The sequence below is a fragment of the Amblyomma maculatum genome, chromosome 4 (assembly GCF_055883805.1).
Source record: "Amblyomma maculatum isolate TAMU_Amacu chromosome 4, ASM5588380v1, whole genome shotgun sequence".
Taxonomy (NCBI): Eukaryota; Metazoa; Arthropoda; class Arachnida; order Ixodida; family Ixodidae; genus Amblyomma; species Amblyomma maculatum.
The window spans coordinates 203,714,717-203,725,747 of record NC_139347.1 but is presented as its reverse complement, the minus strand read 5'-3'; the positions used below and the strand labels follow the sequence as shown (position 1 = coordinate 203,725,747).

The 11,031-nt window shown below is 49.6% G+C and overlaps 1 pseudogene; it reads left to right on the top strand.

The window, feature by feature from the left end:
* The first annotated feature begins 1,066 nt into the window (after nt 1–1,066).
* On the top strand, nt 1,067–2,933 carry LOC146194022 (uncharacterized; annotated as a pseudogene).
* Nucleotides 2,934–11,031: the final 8,098 nt, after the last annotated feature.

Sequence of the window (11,031 nt, the reverse complement as noted above, 5' to 3'; positions counted from 1 at the left end):
CACCAGAGCCAGCAATAAAAAAATTTCTCATTTTGGAGATAACAGACAACAGGAAGCGGAACAGACCGAAATCGACGACATCGACGCGTGGACCAACAAGATCCTCCAAGATGTTCGAAACTCAACCAAGGACATAGTAACCGACCTCGAAACGAACAGAATGGATAGCCGACTGGCCCACCTTATCGAGGCAAAGCAGTCCATTCTCAACAGATGGAAACAACGCAATATTCGTAGGCTACGAAAGAAAGTCGCAGAACTCAACAGAGCAATCGAGGACCACTGTCGCACGCTATGTGCGCAACAGTGGAACGAGATATGCAACGCTGCCGACGGCCAGATGAACAACGGGAAAACATGGAACTTGCTGAAGCATCTGCTCGACGAAACCAAGACTAAGCCACACCAAAGGGACCGACTGGCGAAACTCATCCATCGAGAAGTCACTAAACACGGCGCCGATAAGGTGACAAAACGCATCAGTGACAGATACCTGCCGACTACGCCTACGGAGTGCCATGGGCCGTACGGGGGTTGCCCAACGCCCGTCTCGACAGAGACATAGACGTAGAAGAAGTTCGCACGGCACTGCAGGACATCAACAGCAGGTTGGCGGCCGGGCTTGACCACATCACCAATAAGGCGCTTAAGAACCTCGACGACAAATCCATAGAAAGCCTCACGAGCTATTACAACAAAATGCTGGCAAACGGGAACGCTGCCGACGCAGTGGAAGAAGGCCAAGATCATCCTGATCCCCAAGCCGGGCAAGCCTTCCGACACGGATAACCTCCGACCCATATCACTCACATCTTGCGTGGGCAAGGTGTTGGAGCACGTCCTGCTCAACAGGTGGCAAGAATACATCGAGAAAGAAGATCTCTACCCGGAAACGATCAATGGCTTCAGGCAGCATCTAAGTACCCAAGACACCATGATACAACTCAAGCACCAGATCATCGACGGCAACACTGGCGACAACAAAGCAGTACTGGGACTCGACCTGCAGAGCGCCTTCGACAAGGTGGAGCACTCAGCGATCCTATCCCAAGTCTCGAAACTGAACATGGGAGAGAGATCATACAATTACATCAAAGACTTCCTCACGGACAGAACGGCCGAACTCAGAGCGGGGGACCTCCAAACACAGGAGAAGAAGCTGGAAAGCACAGGCACACCTCAGGGATTGGTCAGCTCACCGGTGCTTTTCAATCTCGTGATGAGAGGAGTGGCTGAAAGGCTCAGGAACATCAAGGAAGTCCGACATACGATATACGCGGACAACCTAATGCTTTGGGTGGAAGGGGGCAGCGATGCCCAAATCGAATCCACCCTACAGGCGGCCGTTGATGCCATGGGAGACCAACTCGACGGAACGGGGCTCAGATGCTCGCCGAGCAAGTCGGAGCTCATCGTCTACCCGCCTGTCAAGCACCGCAAACCCAAGAGCAGCCCGAGAGAGTACGAGGCAATCAAAGTCAAGACCAGAGAGGGAAACGCTATCCCAAGAGTCAACAAGATCAGAGTGTTGGAGATGACGATCGAGACGCACGGCAGAAACGGCAAGACCGTCACCCGGCTCATTGCGAAAGCGGCGAACGCCACGAGACTACTCAAACGAGTCACGAACAAGAAAACTGGAATGAGGCAAGAGAGCCTGATCAGACTGATCCACTTGTTCGTCATATGTCACGTAACGTACGTGGCCGCCTACCATAAGTGGAAGAAGAGCGAGAGAAACAAGATAGATATACTCATCTGCAGAGCCTACCAGACGGCACTGGGACTGCTCGAAACAACGAGCACCAAACGCCTGCAGCTAGGGGTGCACAACACGCTGGAGGAGATAGCGGAGGCCCAACGTGCCGCACAGCTCGAAAGACTGTCTACGACAAAGGCCGGCCGGAAAATATTGGACAACCTGGAGATTGGATATCAAGGCAGGGAGCAGACGCCGCTCCCGGTCCCTGATGAGATCAGGCGCAACATCAGAGTGGACTCGGTACCGAAGAACGTGCACCCGGAGTATAACAAAGGGAGGAGAGCAGCGAGAGCCAAGGCGCTTATAGACCAGCACGCTGCCGACACACACGCACGCTACGTTGACGCGGCTGAGTGCGCTAAGATAGATGGGTTCACGATGGTCGTCATCGACGCGACCGCCACCATTCGCACGACCGCCAGCACGAGATGCACCAAGGCAGAGCAAGCGGAGGAGGTGTCCATCGCCCTGGCCATTGCCGACAGCGAATGCCACACAGTGCTATGCGACTCGAGGCAGGCGGTGAGAAATTACGCCAAAGGCAGGATAGAGAAAGAAGCTGTGCACATACTGCAGGCAACCAAGAACGACGATGGCAGCAGACAAGTGAGAATCAAGTGGTTACCGGCGCACGCGGGCGAGGCGTCAGACCGCAACGCCAACCACAACGAGACGGCACACGCCTAGGCGCGCACGCTAACGGACCGCGCCTCGGTCGACTGGCCGCTGTGGTTCAGCACCAAAGACCGAATGACTGACTACAACAAAATAACCAAGGTGTTCCGCCTAGCTCGCAGAACTCTTCCACCCCCTTGCTCGGGGCTCAGTCGAGAGCAAGCTGTTTTAACAGCTACAGACGGGCTCACTCCCCAGCCCGTCGCTGATGCATAGAATATATCCCGAGACGTACCCGACAGACAAATGCAGAGTCTGCCGAACGGAGACGGCCGGCTTCGCACACATGCTGTGGAATTGTAGCAAGTACCAGGAAGAAGCTAAGTCTGGGAGGATTCCGCCACGACTAGAAGCAGCCGCAGGGAGCGACAATCAAGAGGAACAACTCTGGGCCGTCCAGCAGGTCATCAAGGTGCTGGCCAGGCAGGGAACCAGCGAGCTGGCCACGGCGAGCGGGGACCTAGGCCGCGCGGCTGGTGCCCAGAGGACGACGTAGGCCCCGTCCGGAGCGCACGCGCGCGAGCGCGCGTTCTACTGCAATCCCCGAATAAACGTTTTACCAATCCAATCTCATTTCGAAAGGCAAGGTGCGTAAGATGTTAGTGCACGTTATTGAACTCCATTTGTTCGAAATTTCCGGAGTCCTCCACAGCGGTGTCTCTCTTAGCCTGAGTCCCTTTGGGACGTTACACCCCAAAAACCGAACGAAAATTTCTCATTTACATGCTGGCAAATAATTGCGTGAAAAATGTGCACATGAATTAAAGTGCGACAGATACTATGATACAATACGTCCCTGTCTATAATGCCACCAGTGCCAGCAATGAAAGAATTTCTCATTTCGAAAAGCAAGCCGTGTACGATGTTCGTGCACGTTAATGGACACCAGGTGGTCGAAATTTCCGGAGTCTTCCACCACGCTGTCTCTCATAGCCTGAGTTGCTTTGGGACGCTAACCCCCCAAACCAAACAAGAATTCCTCATTTACATGCTGGTAAATATTTGTGTGAAAAATGCACACATGAATTAAAGCGCGACACATACCATGAAGATCTAATACGTACCTGTCTATAAAACCACCACTGCCAGCAATGAAAGAATTTCTCATTTCGAAAAGCAAGACGCCCGTGTACGATGTTAGTGCACGTTAAGGAACCCCAGGTGGTCGAAATTTCCGGAGTCCTCCACTATGGTGTCTCTCACAGCCTGAGTCGCTTTGGGACGTTAAACCCCACAAACCAAAAAAAACAAACAAGAATTCGTCACTTAAATTCTGGTAAATAATCACAAGTTACAAGTACATGTCGTTAAGAAAGTTCATCAGTCCGAAGGCAGTAATGCTGTCTGTAGTTCCTCCTTTATTTGAGCTTGCACAAACGAGCTATCGGGGCCTAAAGTATAGTTGTTGGCTCATCCAGGAAGTCCACGCAGGCTGGTCGTTTCATCCCGAGGTATTCGTAGTGGAAAAACAATGGCGGCAGCCTGGCCAGACGTCGGCTCTTTCGGATGGCAGATGAGTTCAAGATCGATACGAAGCACCTTCCACCAAATGTTAGGAAGTAGCGGTTGGTAAAACTAATTTATTTGCAACGATTGGGGACGTCGCGCAACGGTCGGTGAACGATCAGTTTCTCAGCCCTTGTGCATTCACTCTTCAACCTCTTCGTCATCATGGCACTGCCTTCATCGCACTGCTTGTGTGCGCCAGGTATCACTGTATCTATTTTGCTTGGCTTATGTGTGACATGGTGGAGTCGCATGGCCGTCAGGTACTGTATGCCGTGATGTTAAATAAATTAAACGAAAATAAGCTGAACTCATGCCAGCACTGCGTGTTCTTATTTTGTTGAAAATATGTTAAATCTGCTTAAAGTATTAAAAAACGAAGGTGACTTTGGTTTACCTATAATAGTAAATTGATAAGTTCCCTCTAAAAATAATAGTATGCGTGTATTGATGTATTAGCCGATTCGCCTGCTACCTCTTGTACTTGGCGGAAGAAAGAGTAAACAGAAAAATAATTGTGGGTGCTCAAGCATGGTTACGACCTAGTGATAAAGCGAAAGTTGTGAGTATTGCAGTGATCGCCTCCAACAAGCTCTCTTCAAGCCGCGGTTTTTTTAATTATTTATATTCGCGCTAAAATTTAGAGCGCCTGTTGTCTCTTAAGAGGAAAATTGCGAAAGCATACTCTTCCTCTCCTATTATTTGCCTCTTATCGGTGTTCGTTGCAATGCTAGAAATATTTATATTTGCTTTACAGGTAAGGAAAGCGCATTATCTGTCACACTTTCTCCGGACGGTACACCAAGAGGGTGGCTGCTCCTGGCCCTACCGGGCTGGGACTGGTAGGTGAGCATCGCGTGTGGCGGGGGCTAGCTTGCCACCGAATGGTTATCTCTTTTAGGCCGTCATTGCACCCGCCGCCGCTTAGGTGGTGGACGACGGCTGTTGCGGCGCGCGTTTTTCTCTCCTTCTTTTTCTTTCTTCTGTACGTTCTCTCCTGTCCGCACGAGGCAGCGGAGGTGCAGTGGTAAGACGCCCGACTACTGTGCCGGAGTACTCGAGTTCGAACCCGACCTCGGCGGCTGCGTTTCGACGGAGGCGAAACGAAGAGGCGTCGTGTGCTGCGCGATGTCAGCGCACGTTAAAGATCCCCAGGTGGTCGAAATTACTCCGTAGCTCTCCACTACGGCTCCTCTTTCTCTCTTTCCACTTTCACAAGCATATTCCTCCCTTCCCTTACGGCGCGGTTGCGGTGTCCACAGAAAACAAGTGAAACAGTTACCGCGCCTTTCCCTTCCTATAAATAAATCAGTTTGGGGGCTGTCCTTACAACACTAAGGACTGCCCTCGGAGGACAATTTTATTCAGAACGTTGGTGTTGACCCCGCGCTGCTCTGTAGCAGGGGAGCTGGCCGAGAGAGTCTCCCAGTATAACTCCGCTGGGGTTGGCTATGGAGTACGTGAGAATGTATGACATGTAAGATGGACGTGAAGAAAGTCTCCGTTTCTGGCAGAGCTTATAGAAGGACAGCAACTGATCGGGGCACTGGGCATGAAGAATTATGTGGTAGGAAGCAGTACGTGCCTAGAGTCAGCGCTTGTAGGAGGCCTGCCTCGGTTAGGTTTAAGGAGGGTGCCGGTGGTGCTCAGACAGGCCGGCTATCTCAGTAATATGTAAGAATATCTATGAAGGTTAGCAGACGTCCCTGGGATAGCGAAGGGGATCCGACTCCTGCTCGGAATGTGAGACCTTGGGCGAGGTAGTGGACCTCCTCCTTAGCCATCAAGATGAGGGTTATAGGATGGGTGGGATATCAAGAGTGTAGAAAACGAGTCGCCGTGCGGAATGCCAGGCCATTGGCGAAATTTGATACTGCTAATTTTGAGTCGGTGAGAATTTTGGCAGCAGAGCAGGAGATGAGAGCGAACGCAGTGGCCGTCTCATCTGCAATGTCGGAGGAATTCGTAGTGATGCAGCCTGATGCGAGTAATCAGGCCTGATTGTTAGAGATGGTGTGTACCTTGCGTGAACCCGACAATTACTCTGCCACGCCCACGCAGGCTACTTTGGAACTGTCGCTGTACTCCTTGTGCGGGGCTTCGGTGCGGGCTGCCCTGCGTTCTACGTCGTGCTCAAAGTGCATGTTCTTGGGGATAGGAGAGATGATTAGATGGGAACGTAGCTCTGGGGGTAGTGGGACCCCTTGGGAAAGATGGATGATCGGGTTTATGCCTAGTTGAGACAGCAGAATGCGGCCTGCCGCGGTACCCGACAGTATGGTCAGCTGTGCTGCTAGGGTGGCTTCTGTCAGCTCCTCAAAAGTGTTGTGTGTATCGAGATTGAGAAGCCAGGTAGTAGAGGTTTCGCGGGGAAGGGGGTAGACAAAGGGCAACCTTCTTGCAGCTCCTGAGGAGTGCGCTGATGCAGTCCCGCTCCTTCTGCTTTAAAATTTGAAAAGGGGAATGCGTACGCCTAGTGGCTCGTGATGTTGGCTTTTGCGAGGCGAATTCTGTTCATTTTGTTTTTCCTTTATTGCCTGGTCTTGGCACGAGAACAAAATCAACAATAAGCACCTATGTGCTACTTGTATACGCTATTTACATATGACACACTAAAATTCACGCATACACAACAAAGGCTTTAGCCTTGATAGCCACTCGGGAGGTTCTGCTGAAGCTTTCTGGATTCCCAAAAACCTTTCCATGCTTTCCCGAAAATAAATTCTGACAGGCCGTGCATCGTTATCGCAATGGCAACCCGCCATTCTTGAGCACCATATACAGTGGAGGCCCATGAGTATAATTAAATAATAAGGTACCCCATCCTCAATTTCTATGCATAAGTACCGAATGCCATGCAGGTAAAGCGGAAAATCTTTCATTAGCGTTCTTTGCAATACGTCCCAAAAATATACTCCTTCCCAACAGTGTAAAAAACATGGTCAGTGGTTTCTGGCTTCCTGCATATTAAACAGTGTCATCCCCAGGGTTATGAATAGTTCCTTTATCTCGAAAAGTGTTTTCACCGGCAATATTCCGGTGTGAAATTTAAAAAAAGAAGGTTTTTGCTCCTGCCGTCACCTGAATTCTTTATACCCTTTTTAAAACATCTGCACCTGGGCCTCCATCGTACAAGGCCCTGTACAAAGGCACAGGGAACATAATGTCACACAATGCACGATACAATTTCTTTCATTTTACTGTAGACAAACATTCACTTGAGAACAGCGCTGAAAGGAACCGAACACATGCTAAGACTTCTCTATAAAAGCGTTAATCCCTGCGGAAAAATCGTTTGTTGAAACAACGTACTCTGGTAGCAGCTGCATCAGTCTGACTTGGCATACGTTGCGTTCTCTCAGATCCGCGTGTCGGTTCGCCGCGCATCAGATGAGACGAGCGGCTTGCTGGGTTTGGGTCTGAAGAGCTTGGGTGGTGTCGCAGTGCGCGCCATGGGAGTGAAGGATGAGAGTTAATATGCGAATCTTGAAGACTTGGTTAATGGGTGATTACCCAGCGTGAGTGATATGGGTGGTTTGGCGGGGTTGTGTGACCTGGGGCGGTAGAGGACAAATTATGATTTGGAAGGGGAGCAGGTTAGGCCGCGCGCGCACACGTAGCAGTGGAATATATTAAGGACCGATTGTAAGTTCTATTTGTGTCACCATCACTGCCTCAGCCCAGACGGCGATGTTGTCTGCGTATAAGTGTAAATGTCGGAAACTTGGGCGAGTTGATGGCGGACTAGAATGGCTATTTTGAAGAGGATGGGAGACAGAACAACACCCTGAGGCGTCCCCCAGAGAAACACCAAAAAGCTGGTGGTTGCCCAAGGTGAGTGTGACTGCGCTTTGGATGAGGAAGTAGCGGATATAGTAGTACATTCGCATTGATGCTTTAAGGGTGCGGAGACCTTCTAATATGCCTTCGTCCATAACGCTGTCAAATGCTTTGGTTAGGTCAATGCCGAGGATAGCCTTGGTGCCGCCCTTAAAGGAGACAAGCATATAATGTTTGACTTGTAGAAATACGTCCTTAGTGGACAAGCGCGGGCGGAAGCCAAACATGCACGAAGGAATTTGGTTCCTGTTCTACAAATATGGACTGAGTAAGGTCAGGAGAACATGCTCCATGAGCTTGCCTACACATGATGTAAGAGAAATGGGACGCAGTTTAGTGAGGGTGCAAATGTGAAGAGGTTTGCCGGATTTTGGATGAAGACTACTTAGGCGTCCTTCCACAGAGGTGGGATTGCACCGCTCAGCTAGCATTCGTTGAAATAGTTGTTTAGGGCTGTGATGGAAGGGAAATCAAGGTTGCGGAGTGCTCTGATATATACTCAGTCGGGGTGGGGAGCTGAGCACGTGTTTATTTATTTATTTATGGCGCTGAGTTTGCCACACGGCATAAAAGGTGGTGGTAGGATCACAAGAATGTGTGGAGTGCAGCCATGTGCAGGAAGTCACATAAACTGCGTGCATAGATGTTGTTTGTTATCCATAAGTGGAAGTGAGTGTCATTAGTCGGTGAAAGTCCAGCTTTTTGTAAAATGATCTTGCGTATATGCGAAGTTCTTGGGCATGTCCATATTAGGTGCCGGACAGTGGTGTTGCAAGCGGGTTCTTCGCAGTGTGGGCATTTGTCGGGAACTGGAATAGTAGTACTTTGCCACTGGTGTCGAACGGCGGGCGTAAGGGCCACTCCGACTCTCAGCCGTCTCAGAGATACCTCCTCCACCCTTGTTAGATTAGGGGGAAGGGGGTACGTACACGGGGGAATTAGAGTACGTGTACGCTGCCTGAGGGAAGCTGATGATGTCAAATAGGTCAGGAGTAGATCCGGTGGCAAGGAATCATGAATAGGTTGTGACACATCTGCTGCATGAGGAAGCACGTCTGCTGCTATGGTATTCAAATTTGTGTTGTCTTGAATCCAGTGAATGATTATAGTCACTGGGTAACGGTGACAAGCAGCATGTATAGTCTGTGCGACCCTAAGAGTGCCATGGACTTTCTTTAAATGTTTTAGGGCTTCTTTAGAGTGAGTCATTATGTGTACTTGTTTAAACGTAGGGTCGGCTGGTAACGCTTCTATGGCGTTTAAGGTAGCTTTCAGTTCGAAGCTAAAAGTTGATTTGGCATCGGTAAGGTAAGTTCGATTGGTGTTCAGGTGAGGCCGGACTGAGCTTATAAAAGCAACTGAACCACCTGTTAGGGTTATGGCTGCATTTGTGTAAATAATACAGTCATCATGTGTTGCGCAAGACGTTAGTGAGAAAGATGATGAGAGCTGCGACTTCTTGGTGAGTAGAGGCGTATTAGAAGTAAAGTGGTAGTAGGCCCATGGAGGTGACTGGTTCTCTAATTGAGGACGAAGGGAAGCTTTTCTTGCTCTGTTTGTCTGTCTTTGGGCAGTTAATTCTGCCAACGTGTGAAGGTGGGCGTACTCCTGGAGTAGACGTATAGGAGTTGATCGAGGCAGTCCCATAATGACTCGCATGACCTCGTGGTTGACTGCCTCGAGTGTGGACCTTTGCCGTTCTGTCAGTTTCTGTAACTGTGCCTGGTACAGAAGCCGCGGTTGAAAGACAACACGAACACGTCGACGAGCGGTATCTGATCGGGCACCACCAGAACGATTTGCTATTCTTCGAATTACTCCCAGTGTGTTCATGGCACTTTTGCGTACATCTGATAGCCAAACTGTGCCTTTTCCTGAAGAATGTACATGGTGGCCCAGCACCTTGGTATATTCCACTTCAAGGAGGGGTGTATTGTGAATTGTCAACGCGAATGGATTAGCTTTGAAACTTCTGCGGCCGACCTTATTGCCCACGTGGACATAGCATGTTTTGGTGAGGTTGAGGGATAGGCCTGTGTTGTTGAGAAATTTTTGAAGTAGATTTATGGCATTGTGCAGGGCGTCTTGCTACACCGGCACTGAGTGGTTTGTAGACCACATAGTAATGCCATCTGCGTAGGCTAGCACTTTAATATTAGGAATTGAGGCAAGTTAATGTATGAGATGAATAAATGCAATATTAAACAAAGTTGGGGCTAAAACTGAGCCCTGCGGTACTCCACGATTAGAAATGAAATGTCCTGTTGGTTTTCCATTTACACGGATAGGAAACGTTCGGTGGGAGAGGAACTAGTGAATTGCACGACAAAGCTGTAAGGGCATTCCACGTGATGACATAGTATTGAGGATCGCTGTGTGGAGGATGTTGTATGCTTCCGTGATATCTGTTGCCACGACTGTGCGGACGAGACGACTCCTTAGTGAAAAAACCCTATGAGTCACAATAACCTCATACAAATACTCATACTAAACTCGTACAAATATCATATCATCTCATACAAATCTCATTCAACCTATGAGAAATATATGAGATTGTATTACGTTTGTATTGGTTTAGTATGAGAAATCTGTATGAAGTTATTGTGACTCATACGGCTGTTTTCACTAGTGCTGTGGGATGAACAATGTACTACTTCATTGGCAAAAAGTTGAAGACCATCTTCAGATCCGTACCCAGGCCGAAAGCCAGTCTGTGTGGTCAAGCCACCAGGATATTCGAGTGGCAAGTAGCTTTTCATACAGTTTATAGATAGTTTGGGTAAGAGAAATCGGGTGCAGAGCACCAAGAGTTGTGGGTGGTTTTCACTGCAGAACGTTCTGCTCTGCTTTGCGCCTCGTGATGGGTTGGTCAAAGAGGTCGTTAGGTAAGCCTGTATAGTCGGGCAGTTCTGCACAGAAATATGCGGGCAAGTAATAATAGTTGGTTCACAGGAAGGGAAAGGGGCAGTACCTGTCACGCCTCACGCGGGTAATTCCGGAAACGAAGGGGTCGACCGTCTACCCCGAGGGTTGATCAACCGGGACACGGGAGATCTATCGGTAACGGACCTGCCTGTCGAGGCGCCGCGCCCATACGCGGAGATAACAATCTTTTATTGCGAGCAAAGATGCACGTACCCCGCCCCTCACCCCGATCTGGACCGGGCGCAAGCCACGACACTCAGACGCCTACAAACAAAGGCCATTCTTAGCCCCTATCGATTGTCATTAATTATGAAAGGAGAATT